The 12,171-nt window shown below is 39.3% G+C and overlaps 2 protein-coding genes across 7 annotated transcripts in view; one reads left to right on the top strand and one right to left on the bottom strand.

Moving 5' to 3' along the window:
• frmpd3 (FERM and PDZ domain containing 3) overlaps positions 1–11,994 on the bottom strand; it is an 89,107-nt gene extending 77,113 nt beyond the window's left edge. The window contains exon 1 of the mRNA XM_088294505.1: positions 11,422–11,994. The gene's annotated coding sequence lies outside the window, so the exon portion shown is untranslated. The remainder of the gene's footprint in view (positions 1–11,421) is intronic.
• Positions 1–12,171, top strand: part of LOC148338421 (uncharacterized) — a 154,053-nt gene that overhangs the window by 78,274 nt on the left and 63,608 nt on the right. For 4 of the 6 annotated variants that reach the window (XM_088294496.1, XM_088294500.1, XM_088294492.1 and 1 more), the window contains one exon: positions 11,626–11,760. The gene's annotated coding sequence lies outside the window, so the exon portion shown is untranslated. Of the gene's footprint in view, positions 1–11,439; positions 11,761–12,171 lie in introns of all 6 variants that reach the window. The other 2 variants (XM_088294493.1, XM_088294494.1) reach the window with 2 other exon arrangements.

Here is a 12,171-nt window from a genome sequence, read left to right as displayed (position 1 = left end):
TGCCAAATTTATTTCACTTTGTGGGGACTTTAATATATAAAAATACTTAATTGTCATCTCCAAGTCTCTTGTTTTTGATGGAGCATCTTAGATACCTTAACACAGTAGTTCTGTGAAGCGTGTAATGTTTATTTCATTCATATTTCAATTAGCAATCCCGATTGATGCTTTTAATGTACCTCAGCTCTACTGTAGGTTGATGACAGTTTGTGGTTCTTTCTACACCTTCTGAGGGATCACAGATCTCCAGTGATGAGCTTATACGCCTGCCCTCCATGCATTGAAATCCCTCCAGGGTCTTTTAATCTTTTAATTATGTCATGCACTATGGAAGGTGAAATATGTAAATCCCTTTCTGTCTGTCATTTTCCTATTTCTATTCCTTCAAATTGTTGGTTCCTTAGCTTGAAGCTTATGAGCTACAGTGAATAGAATTTATTCCCTTGCAATGAAATTAAAATGACATTTGGTGTGTCCTACCGCTTGTTTGTTTCCTTCAGGCTTTGCCGTTGCAGTGAATGATTTTCTTACCCACAAGAGATGCTTGCTATGCTGTGTAAATGAAACCTGCATTGTTTACATCCACATCTCATTCCCCCCTTCCTTTTTTGGCACGCTGCTACAATTTTTGGCTCATCTCATAGACCGTAGATCACTGGAAATGCGTGACACCATAGCCAGCATGCCTATTGCTTTTGCAGCGTGCACAAACACATGCAACCTTTTTTTTTTTTTGGTGGGTCAAGCAAAGTAGCGATTTGCTACCAATGCAAATATGTGTCAAGAAAATAGTACCATAGGATTTCAGTATTAGGTGTTTACAACCACCATGACTTGGATGTTGCACAGACAATAATGTGGAAATAGGTTGATGATTGCTTATAACTTATTGTTAAAATCTTACACCTCTGAGTATACGTAATGAAACGCCTGGTCAGTGTACACAGTGCGTGAATTCTCTTCGGCATTATCAGTCACAATCTATTAATTTATGCAAATGTCTGGTTATGTATTCCTATTATTACCAGTTCGTGAAGTAAAACAACTACAATATATAAAAACTCCCTCGGCTCGAATCTGTACATCAAGTCAGACAGGAAACAATACCACAAGCATCTAATGTGTGTCATTTCACACTTCTCACTATTGTTAATGCCACATTTCACATCTATATACCCTCATAAATAAGCCATAGTGTGTAAGTGTGATTCGTCTCAAATGCGCTTATCGACACACACCATGTAATATGTAAGCATGTCAGCGGATGTGTGAAGGTGAATCTTTTACAGGCTGTGTATGGATCAGCTTAACTGTGTAATTTAGTGCAACTGCTTTCTCACAATGCATCACTGGCATTGTGTGTGTAATGATACAGTTGAGGTTTTCTTTTAATATATATTCAAACTGTCAGTATAGTTAAATTTTCACTGTTATTTTCCTGGTATGTCATGACAAAGACACATTTTGTTGATGGCATTCGCTAATTTATATTATCATCATATTCACTGAAAAATAAACATGTCACAATTTATCTTTCAACGACAGTACATGGTGAAATTATCATTATCGTCAGGAAAATTGATTTTTGTAGTCATAAAATTTAAGTGGTCATTTTTATTGGCTGTTACCAATCAAAATGCTAATCCATCTGCCGCGAAGCCAAAGAGCTGCGGTGGCCGATAGCATCACGCTATGCCAAAATCAGACAAACTACAACACATCCCATTGAACTAGTTTCATGCGTGCATTTAATTCCAGATTTTTGTCCAAGTCTGCTCAAACTTTTTTTTTTTTCTTTTTTTTTGTGAAAAGTAAAAGAAACTGTAGTCAGGTCAGTTTTGCTTTTATTACACATGCCCTATCTATGTATGTATTCATCTATCTATCAATCGATAGATCTAATATCTGGCTAGCTAGCTAGCATGTTCCGTTAGAAAAATAACACATCATATAATCGTTATTATTTGTGTGTAAAGCAATATGAGTACGTTGATAATTTCATTTGTGGTTTACAGTCTGGTATTATTTATTTACTGGACAAAATATCAGTTCAAAATTTTTAAATGGAAAATATATCTCATTGATACAAATATTGATCGGTAGTGATCTCCCACCACATAGTTGAAACATTTAACACTATAGCCCACACTAGAGTTAAAGATCCTGATTACTAACTTTACCAGCTCTAATATGGAATTTTTTTGTTGTTAAAAAAAGTAACTTAAACTTTAGTAACTCATTACAAAAACAGTACTATTGTAAAGAAATGCATCACTTTCACATTCACGTAAATAGTCATTTATGGCATTTTGCAACTAACACGCCCTACACTGTAAAGGACAATAAATACTTATTAAAAATAGAATTGGAGGTTTTATGGGTTGTGTTCATGTGTATTCATGCATACCAAGAGCAACTAAATCATTGGACTCTTGTGACCTTGCATTCCCGAACCTCATCTCACTTGATGTTGATGATGATTACATAGCGAGGGGGAGAAGAATGCCGATGCACCGCCGTAGGTAGAAGGTCGAGGCAATTACATAGAAAATGTTGACGATTCTCATCATGACAATGATGGCTATAAAGCTGAGAGCACAGGTGGCAGTTTGTATAAATGAACTGGACAAATACAAGGTACCCCTTGATATCACTTTGCATACCACTGTAACAGTACGTCACATTACACATTCATTGTCTATTCACCCATGGATTTAACATGATCATCTTTGCTAGGGCACACAATATTTGATATTGTACTGGATATCATTTTCTATTCATACTCCTCAACAAATGACATCGCAATATGTCAACCACACAGTGCAATTTTTTGAATGTTTACACTGTGCACTACTTCTGCAACCTGTAATGATTGGAAATCGTCAAAGGGCTCCAGCTTTTTTTTTTTGTTTTTCTTGTAGCCAATGTTTCATCTGTGAAATGTTAATGTTGACAATGTATAATTGCAACAGTTGCTGGGTTGTGTGTTCACCATTTAAGGTTTTGAGTTTTGTCTATTTGCAAACAAATAGAAAGAAAAATGAATTCTTACCAAATGCAAGACACAGAAAGATGATTGTTTTTTGGCAAGAACATTCTATATTCAACTGTTAGATTGTCCGTATATGTAACAGATGAAAGGCTGTAGAATGACTGATTTAGTTTAAATCCACCAGAGCCGCCAGAGATCTATTGGACACAATATCCAGTCCAGTATGCATATTGTAGTGGATAAGAGACTGCATATTTTGCGTCTTATCTCCAGGTTGAGCTTGATTCAAAACGGAATTGCATAGTTTTTGCCATGCCTGTCATAGGCACGTGGTTGATTCCAGTTTGAGGTCACATCAAATTGTATGTTTTTTTTTTCTCTATGTGAGGTTCAAAGCTCCCATGGGCTGACCACATGTGGGAGAGGCCAAGAGGTTGCGCGCATTGTGAGGTGGTCCGATCGCCGCTTATAGAAGCTGGCACCCGGGATGTAGAATATCACATTTGTGACAGGTGAGGAATCCGAGCTGGTGTCCGAGGTAGGGAGGTTCTGACTGGCTCACCTCAACACACACACATGCTCTGGTATCAGTCCGCTTGAGAGGGCTTTGGACCCTCTGTCAGTCTGAAGTTTCCCATGGTAAAAGGCGCCAAGCAGGTGCGGGCATACTTGTTGTCTCTTTTGTTCGGTGCCTGATCATTGGGATTCACGCCGGTGGACATAGAGGGTAGCCCCTCTGCCTTCGAGTCACAGCGGGGCGGGTCCTGACTGTTTATTGTGCCACTGCAGCAAACAGCAGATCATGGTGCCAAGGGTGCTCTGAAATTAATGATCCAAGTGTTGTTTCAGGATATTGTTATGCCTTCAGTTAACAGCTCACAGTAATATTGATTTGGAATCTTTGTATTAATTGTTCTTAGCATTTTCAATTAACAATGAAAAAAAGACACATTTTAGTTATCGGTAATGAGCGTCAGTGAAGCTGCGTTAGCTTCTTGGCCGCAGTCAAAACCTTGACTATCAGCAATATTTTGAGTCTTAGAGGAACAAACACGTGACTCTTGAGGATGAATACATGTTTGGTCTGTTTGTTTGTCTGCATTGTTTTTAACTCATTTGTGTCCACGCAGAATACAACATGTGAAATAGATGACTTGGGGAAAATACTTCAATCCCATTCTTTTCATTTTTCTTCCAACCGTTGTGCAATGATACACATGTAACTGCACGTGTGTATTGTTTGCTCAGTACAGTACGGTGCAAATGGACCAAGCAGAAGTAAATTATAAACTGTCTCTGACTGCAGCCAAAGCATATTTGCCTTTTCAGATGGAATGCATGAAGTCGACTACAATAATTTTTCAAATGCTTTTTTTGTCCTTGATATAAAATGGCTGATGGATCATTTGATGGATCGTTGCTATGTTCCTGACTGAGTGCGGTGGCTAACAAGCTAATGTGGCTTTATTAATGCTCCTTAACATTTTTTTCCTAATTATTATTATTATTATGACTAAAAATTCAAATCAAACTCTGCCCTATGGCCAATTTTTCATATTGCCGTATTTTGCATATCTGATCTTGGCCTGAATTTTGAAATTTGAATTTTGAAAAATGTTTCATCATTATTATTCTCATTATTTTAATGTGTTCAATTATAACAACCTAACGAGTCACTTTTCCATTAAAAAAAATATATATTTTTACTAGCCAATTGAAAAGAAAAAAATAACATTTGCATTGGCGCTGTTTTGGTATTATTTTGACAGTTATGGAATGTCATTTACCATTAATACCCATTGTGTTAAGCATATATATATATATATATATATATATATATTTTTTTTTTAATTTTTTTTTTAAAGATGTCAACACTGGTGGAAGATGGAGAGGGGAAGACAGTGAGTGAATCCCATTAAATTCTTTTGATTATTAAATATTAATATTAATGTAAAAATATGTCTGAATACTACTCTTGCTCTCACACATGAATCCCTAGACTGAAAAATTTGCTTCTGTCTTGAGTTTTTTTTTCATGTGGAAGGTAGCTTGGCAGAGAGCTGTTTGATGTCTGCCTGACTTAGGTACTCATTTATCCTACAGAAGCACCTTTCCTACCACTGCGACGTCTCCTCAAGCTGTTGTTTTCAAAAGTGTCCTTTCTTGAAAAATATATGTTTTTCCTCTTTACTGCCCACAAATCTGTGATACGTTCAAGGTCCTTGTTTTCCCTCTGTTGACAAATGGAAAGGGCTGCAATGTCATAAGAGCGAGAACAAGAGAGCCTGCAGAAAACACTGCAGTCATCTATTTACAACATGGTTGCAGACACATAGGTGGTCTTTTTCTGATGTTCCAACATGTGGGGCTTGGGTTTGGTTATTACTACGGTGACAGAATACAACAACAACCCCCTGCCATGGAATTGTCTGTATTCAGTGGACATTTAGGCATGTTCACCCCGGAAATAGTACATGCACACTCATATTAATTGCAAGTGATGTGCATTAGTGTAAGCAAAAGATTATGTCAGAGAGCAATAGTGTTATACCTGACAGCATGGAAACAGGAGGAACATAATGTTGTTTTCCTCCGCCGTTGTTAAGCATTACAGTAATAACATCTGTACAGACAAGCAAGGCAGCATGATGGAAAAGATACCAATCCCGTGTAAATCGGGGCCAGTGAGGCAACAAGCCTGTCGTAGTTCAAATGTGTCTTGCTGGGTTGTATAATAAGCAACGTTTTATTTTTGTTTCAAGTGTTTTTCTCTTCCGATTCCCTGCTGATAGTTTGGGATGCAGGCCAACTTAGGTAAGGGCTCTACACTACGCTGCAGAGCACAAGTGTGAAATTCAGTGATGTGCTAGCAAGAGAGAGAGATTAATATGCGTAGTTCACCAAGTAACACTGGGGAAGAAAAGGCTTTTTTACCATTGATAACAACCACGTGAAGAAAATACAGGACACTTGTTCACTCCCATTTTCTTGTGTCCGAAGTGTGTTTTGGTCCGACTGTGGCAATCTTTTTTTAATGGCACAATTTTGTGGTGGATATTCAACACGCCCACAAAGGCAAGTTGATGGCAACTGAAACTGTGCAGTGGAAACACAGCATTAAATTTCCAGATCCATCCAAAAAACTGTTTTTCCTCTTTATTGAATGTGACGGGACAATACATATAATCTACCTCATATGAAGGTGAGGGGGAAAAAAAATGTTTTGGCCGTGACAGTAGTTCTTGTCCTACTTGCAGCAACACTCAAATTATGATCAAGTCAAAATAGAACCTGATAGGTCGAACACAATCTTGGTTGGATTTGGCAAATATTTTGCCCACCGGAATTATAATAAACTGTTCCTGAGTCAATCTGTCAGCATCACCCTTATTAATTATGCAATCAAATTGGAAGTAACATTTTGACACTCTTAAAGAGGATGTCAAGGCAACATTTTCTTTTCAATTATATGTTCCATGCGCCCCACTAATCTAAACTCAGCATTCTGATTAATATTGTGGAATATGAATTAAGCAGCAAAATCCACCCACTTTTCCCATCACAGGGGGCGGGCGGCCATTTTGCTGTTGACGGATGATACCGAAATGAGTTGACCATTGTTAGTACGCCTGAGCACCTAATGATACAATATAAAACTAAAACACAATCAATTTAACTCTGATATGACGCAAGTGTTCACTGTTGATTCTGTAAATAACAGTGTGCTTCTCACTGGTGTTAAAAAAAAGACAAAAAGCAAAACATTCTTTGACATTCTCTGAATTTTGGTTTAGAATGCATGCAAAGAATGTCCAATCCAGTAGGGAAAAAAAATCTAACAAAAATATTCTACTAGCTGTAATTTTCCACCTGTTTTTACGTTAGTCCATTACTGATTGGCAGAGTGTTTTCTCGTTTTTGTGGTCCCTTTGTTCCATTTTGTGACGTGATGAAATGTTGCTGCTGACAGCGATTAAACATGAGTGAACGAAAATGAAGCATAGACTGTGCACAAAAGTGTTCTCATGAATATGAGACGAATAAACACTGGATGACAACTCATCACTGCAATAAAAAACAAAAAAAAAAAAACAACAGACACACACCGACGAGAAACAGACTATGTTTTTAAACCTGGTAACCGCCGTGTTATCAGGGATAGTTTAAAGTGACAACTATCTATTGCACAGACATCATGGACTAAAGTTATTGTCAACTCACTATCAGTTCACGCAACAGAAATGCATTAGAAACAACAACAGCTAGTGTAAAAAGTCATATAACTGTGAGGACTGCATCAATACATACAATATCAGTCAGGATGTTTCCAAAATGTCACATGAAATGTAGAAATCACTTGCTTGGAACGTTGCCCTTTGCAGTCATTTCTCACTTGAATTATTAGTTTCCTGTACAATACTGTGCTTCCATTCGAATTTAGCATTAAAGTTAATACCTCTGCCAAGACCAAACTCAAGATGAAAAGTGACTTTTGTATTTCGTGGTGGGCCATATTTGTGTTTTTTATTAGTTAACAATATTCAAACAAAAAAAGCTAACTGTGGCAGAAGACTTGTGCATATTACGATGATGTATTCAAACGTACTCGACTGCTGCAGCGGCCTAGCCGGTAAGAAACTAATTATTTTGTGCTAACGTTGTCTGTTTTGGCGGCCAAAAGCTAATTGTTGACCCGAGTGGTGGTGCTGTAAACATCCATGCCTGGCTGCTGGCTGCCTTCTGCCACTTAACAAAACTAAATGTACGCAATATACTAGTCAGGGTCTGTGTTAACTCATTTAATGCCATTGACGGCTTAAGACGTCAAATATCCATTTTTTTTAACTTGGCTCGTTGTGAATGAGTTATCATAATTGCTCTTGAATACTTTAGCTGAGCTCCAAAAGTGGGCGTGTCATTATGTCATAAATCTCATCACAAAAAAAGCCCTTACATCACGACAGAGTCTTTTAGGGGGTGAATTTTAGAACGGTTGTAAATTTTACATGCATACCTATTATGTAAGTGCAAATGTTCAGTTGGATCAAGTTGAGTTGAGTTGTACATGTTATAGGTCAGATTATGGTGGAAGGTTTGAATTTAGTTTTTATTCATTTAGTCTGTTTTTTTTTCTCGCACAAAAACCTGCCATTTGAACAGGGGTGTGTCAACATATGAAGCCAATAGTAATAACATAGCTTGAGTTAAACATGCCATAAAAACTTGTCTTTATGAATTACACAAGGGAACCTAAATGAGAGTTTTTTGACTGCTTTCTCTGTCTTCTTATTAGCACTTCTGACGACGGCATGCGGAATATATAGTACAGTGGGGGGTACAGTACATGTCTCGAGCAGCCTCACACATTTCAAGTGTGTGTTAATAGAGTGTCTGCCAAGGATGAGCAAGGCAAAGAGACAGCGAGAGTGTGAGGTTGAAGTTCAGGCAGTGTGTGGTCTATCGCTAATGTTAGATGCGCTACAGCTAGCCACCGATTGGCTAACTGCCTTTCATGGTGTCACTTGTAATGTTAAAAGAGAGTTCTTTTATTGGTATGATGTGCAATGCAAACATTTATGTCATCCTTTTAATTCATCAAGAGAGCGTTTTATTCTGTTAAAGTTGTAAATGATGACTATTGGTCTGCGAATTGCAACCGCGGAACTTCCTAACCAGGTCTATGACAAAAATGCTGTTATAAATAAAAATACGTGTATGCAAGCAAAATATTTCCTTCTAATATAGTTAATTTTTTTAATTAGCATTTTTTCTTCCTATTCCGTCCTGACAATAAAGGGTTTGAAGCAAATAACAAAATACGTTTTTTTTCTCCAATGCAAATTACATTCAAGTTGGGCTCAAAACTGTTGAACAAAAAACAAAACAAAATGAAGTGGGATGTCGGACATTTTTTTGCATAAATCAACTCACTCAGAATTTTTATTTTATTGAGGTGCTATGTTTGTTCTTCATATCATTCCTAATCTGCTAAAAAACACAATGCCTACTCCTGTTGTAGTATAGAGCTATGTTAGACCGCAATGCAAGCGCAAATATTCCGATTGTTGTTGTTACAACTTAAAACTATACTCGACCCTTGCATAGTCGCAGTTTGGCCCCCGTTGGTTTGCATGTTAACGGATTTATTTCCTTTTTTTTCTGTCAATATTTTTTTCTGATTCTGGATTTCACTATTTTTGCGGGATTCCCCCCCCCCCCATTTCCACACATTCTTTGCGTAAAACGTATAGTGAACGTCAATGTTTTCTGAAAGGTTTTTGGGGATTTGGGAAAAAAAAAAAACTTAATTAATTAATTTTAAAAAAAAGAAAATCAATAAATAAAAGAAATCCCCCAAAATTGTATTTAAAAAAAAATATCTTTGGGGTTGGATTGCCTGCCCCAGTTTCTTATCCCTGCCTATCAACTCCAGTTGATCCGTCACCATAATCCATTTTTAGCAAAGATTGTCACTGTGTCTCTCTTGTACATGTAACTGCTCCCTACAAAAGATCAACACTTAAAAATGTTCTCAACACATATTGATGTTCGGCGGTGTCATTACATCAGAGGCTTTGTTTGTTTTTGCATTTTGTCCCATGCTTGGCTACTCCTCCATATGTGGCCAACCAAAGTTGTCAACCCATAACAGCTTTTTGTGTTTGTCTAATGTACACAAACAGAGCACAGACTTGTCCATGATTCATCGTCCATCCATGCTTTTGAAGCCGGGATCAACTGCACAGTCACCAGTACAAAACGATGCATTTGACTGACTGGCTTTAAATGCTTTGATATCCAATATCATTCCTGCTAAAGAACATCAAATCAACCTTTAGACGCCTACATCAGTTTGCCGGCATGACCTCTGTTGGCCTGATTGGATTCCATATAGATGTTTGGCGGCCGTCACGATTGGCCACCTTACTCTCTGAAACAAACCTATAATGAAAAATATTGATATTTCCAGCACGCCGAATGTGCTGCCTTCTAGAATTAATCTCGGCATTAAAGAGAGTGTTCGGTCGCTCTCGCGCTCTACCTGTCTCCTTCCCTCCGTCCGCCTATGTCCAGTGTCTCCATAACACGCCCTGCCACATGACGAGATCAGAGGAGCCTGGTCATCTAAGTAATGGCTTTCCTTCTGTTGATTCCTCTTGGGTCCGCAGCCCTGTGTGCAGTGATGTATGCTCCACGCAACAGCACTGGACAGCTCATCTCTCTCAGCCACAGGCACCACTGAATAAGCACATCCACCCCGAACCAATCTCTAAAATGCACTTTGGGGTTGCTGTTGCTGCCTCTGCGTTTGACGTCTACTGAAAATGAAAAGCGCAGTAACCATTTTACACTCGTGTAATGAGCCCAAGTTGATTAGAGGAGAATTTGGAGGGAACACTTATGGCCCTTTTAGCTTATGGCAGGAGTCACAGAAAAGTTACTGCACCCAACTTGCATTGGCAGTAATAATGTCCATGTGACAATTCACCACTCATGCTTATAGACTTGGCTTTTTGCAGCACTGTACTTTCATTTAAAAGCTGGCCAAAGATCTAGTGTTGAACACGACTTGCTCAACTCAGTTAGATTTCTGTTAGCGTCTCTTGTCTGGTCAGACAGGGTTAGTTGGTATAGTCTGTTTCAGCATAGTTAGCATGTGAGTAAAGTCTGTTGTGATGAGTTAGCAGTGATTCTCCAAGTGTATTACCACTAGTGGTACTCTGGCTCAAGATTCACTGGCCAATTACAGTTTAGCCGTCTTTAACTTTTTTGAATTTTTTTTTACATTCAGGCACAGTGTTAATGTTAATTGTGCATAATGTGAAGGTGACTCGTATTTTTCATGCACACTTGGACCTACTACACCACTGATGGTACTTGGAGCACTCAGTATTTGTTGGTGGTACCGGAAGCCTGTACTGTAAGATCATAATTCTATAGGGCAAAGTCTGGCACCTCAGGTGATAAATTTATACTATTGTATGTGAGCTAGTATGCCATCATATAAATTACTGTAATTCTTAAATGCTTGCTACTGTACTAGAATTCAAAATAAAACTCAGCAAAGCTAAAAGCTCTCGCCACAAACTACTATCTCAAATTACACGAAATGCCACAGACCTTCACTTTCCCCCCCCCCCCCACTAATATCTCCCCCATGCAACCCTTGCATCCCCACTATCATCAGATGTGTGATGGATATCGGACCATGTCCTCCAGGAGACATCTACCATTATCATGCTGCCACAGTGCTCATCCACAGACCCATTTGTTTTCTAATCAATGACAGCGCGGCAATGGCAGCAAAACAGGACACACAAAAAACATCACGGCAAAAACCTTCAGCAAATAATCAAAGATCGCACAGATTAACATAATCAAACATGCTTAGTTGTCGCAGATGAATATTTATGAGGCTGTTCTCTCACCTGTGCGTCTTTCTGTAGAGGTCCTTTGGTCCAGTGTGATTACTGTCAACCCTCGCTCTGTACAGCCATGCCCTCCTACATGGGCATGTATGCGCCACGCAGGTCAGCGGTGTGCTGCCCAGCAGAACACGGATGAAGGATCAGGCTGTCCAACTAGGCGCCAGCCCCCCCTCAACGCATCTTCTTGTGCTTCCTGCTCTCCAGGGTCATTCCAGCCAGCCCATCAGCAGCCGTAACACCAGGCAGCGCTCAAGGTGGGTGGAGGGGTGAGCAATGGGAGGTGCTTAGACGACCGAAGCGGACGTGGAGCTGAGAGCGCTGCGCCTCCTCTTACTACAGGTTAGCACGCAGCTGCTGGACATGATACCGCTTCTTGTTGTCCATATCGCCTTGCCTCCAGTGCGTTTGCTTTGCGTGTCAGTCCACTTGTGTGTGGGCAAAAAAAAAAAGTCTCTTCCCCCTGAGTGATGATGTTTGTTGGCTGCCGCTGGTGGCTCCGGGATGCTGAGGCAATGTGGAAGAGAAAAAGACACAGATTGAGCGAGACAGTGAAAGAGAGAGAGAGCAGGAGAGCAGAGGTAAAGCAGAAAGGAAGGAGTGAGAAAGCATTAAAGAGCGGGGAGGGAAGATGGAAAAGATATAGGAAAAGGGAATGCACCCCGCCGCCCTGCCTGTATCTGTATCAATCAATCAGCCAGCGGCAGAGTTAATGAGTCACCAATTCCCAAGACAGTGTATGTGTGGCACGTA

This window comes from Idiotropiscis lumnitzeri, chromosome 4, assembly GCF_059441095.1.
Source record: "Idiotropiscis lumnitzeri isolate Australia: NSW breed Sydney's pygmy pipehorse chromosome 4, RoL_Ilum_1.0, whole genome shotgun sequence".
Lineage (NCBI taxonomy): Eukaryota > Metazoa > Chordata > Actinopteri > Syngnathiformes > Syngnathidae > Idiotropiscis > Idiotropiscis lumnitzeri.
The sequence above is the reverse complement of the archived record's forward strand: the minus strand, read 5'-3'. Positions and strand labels throughout refer to the sequence as shown.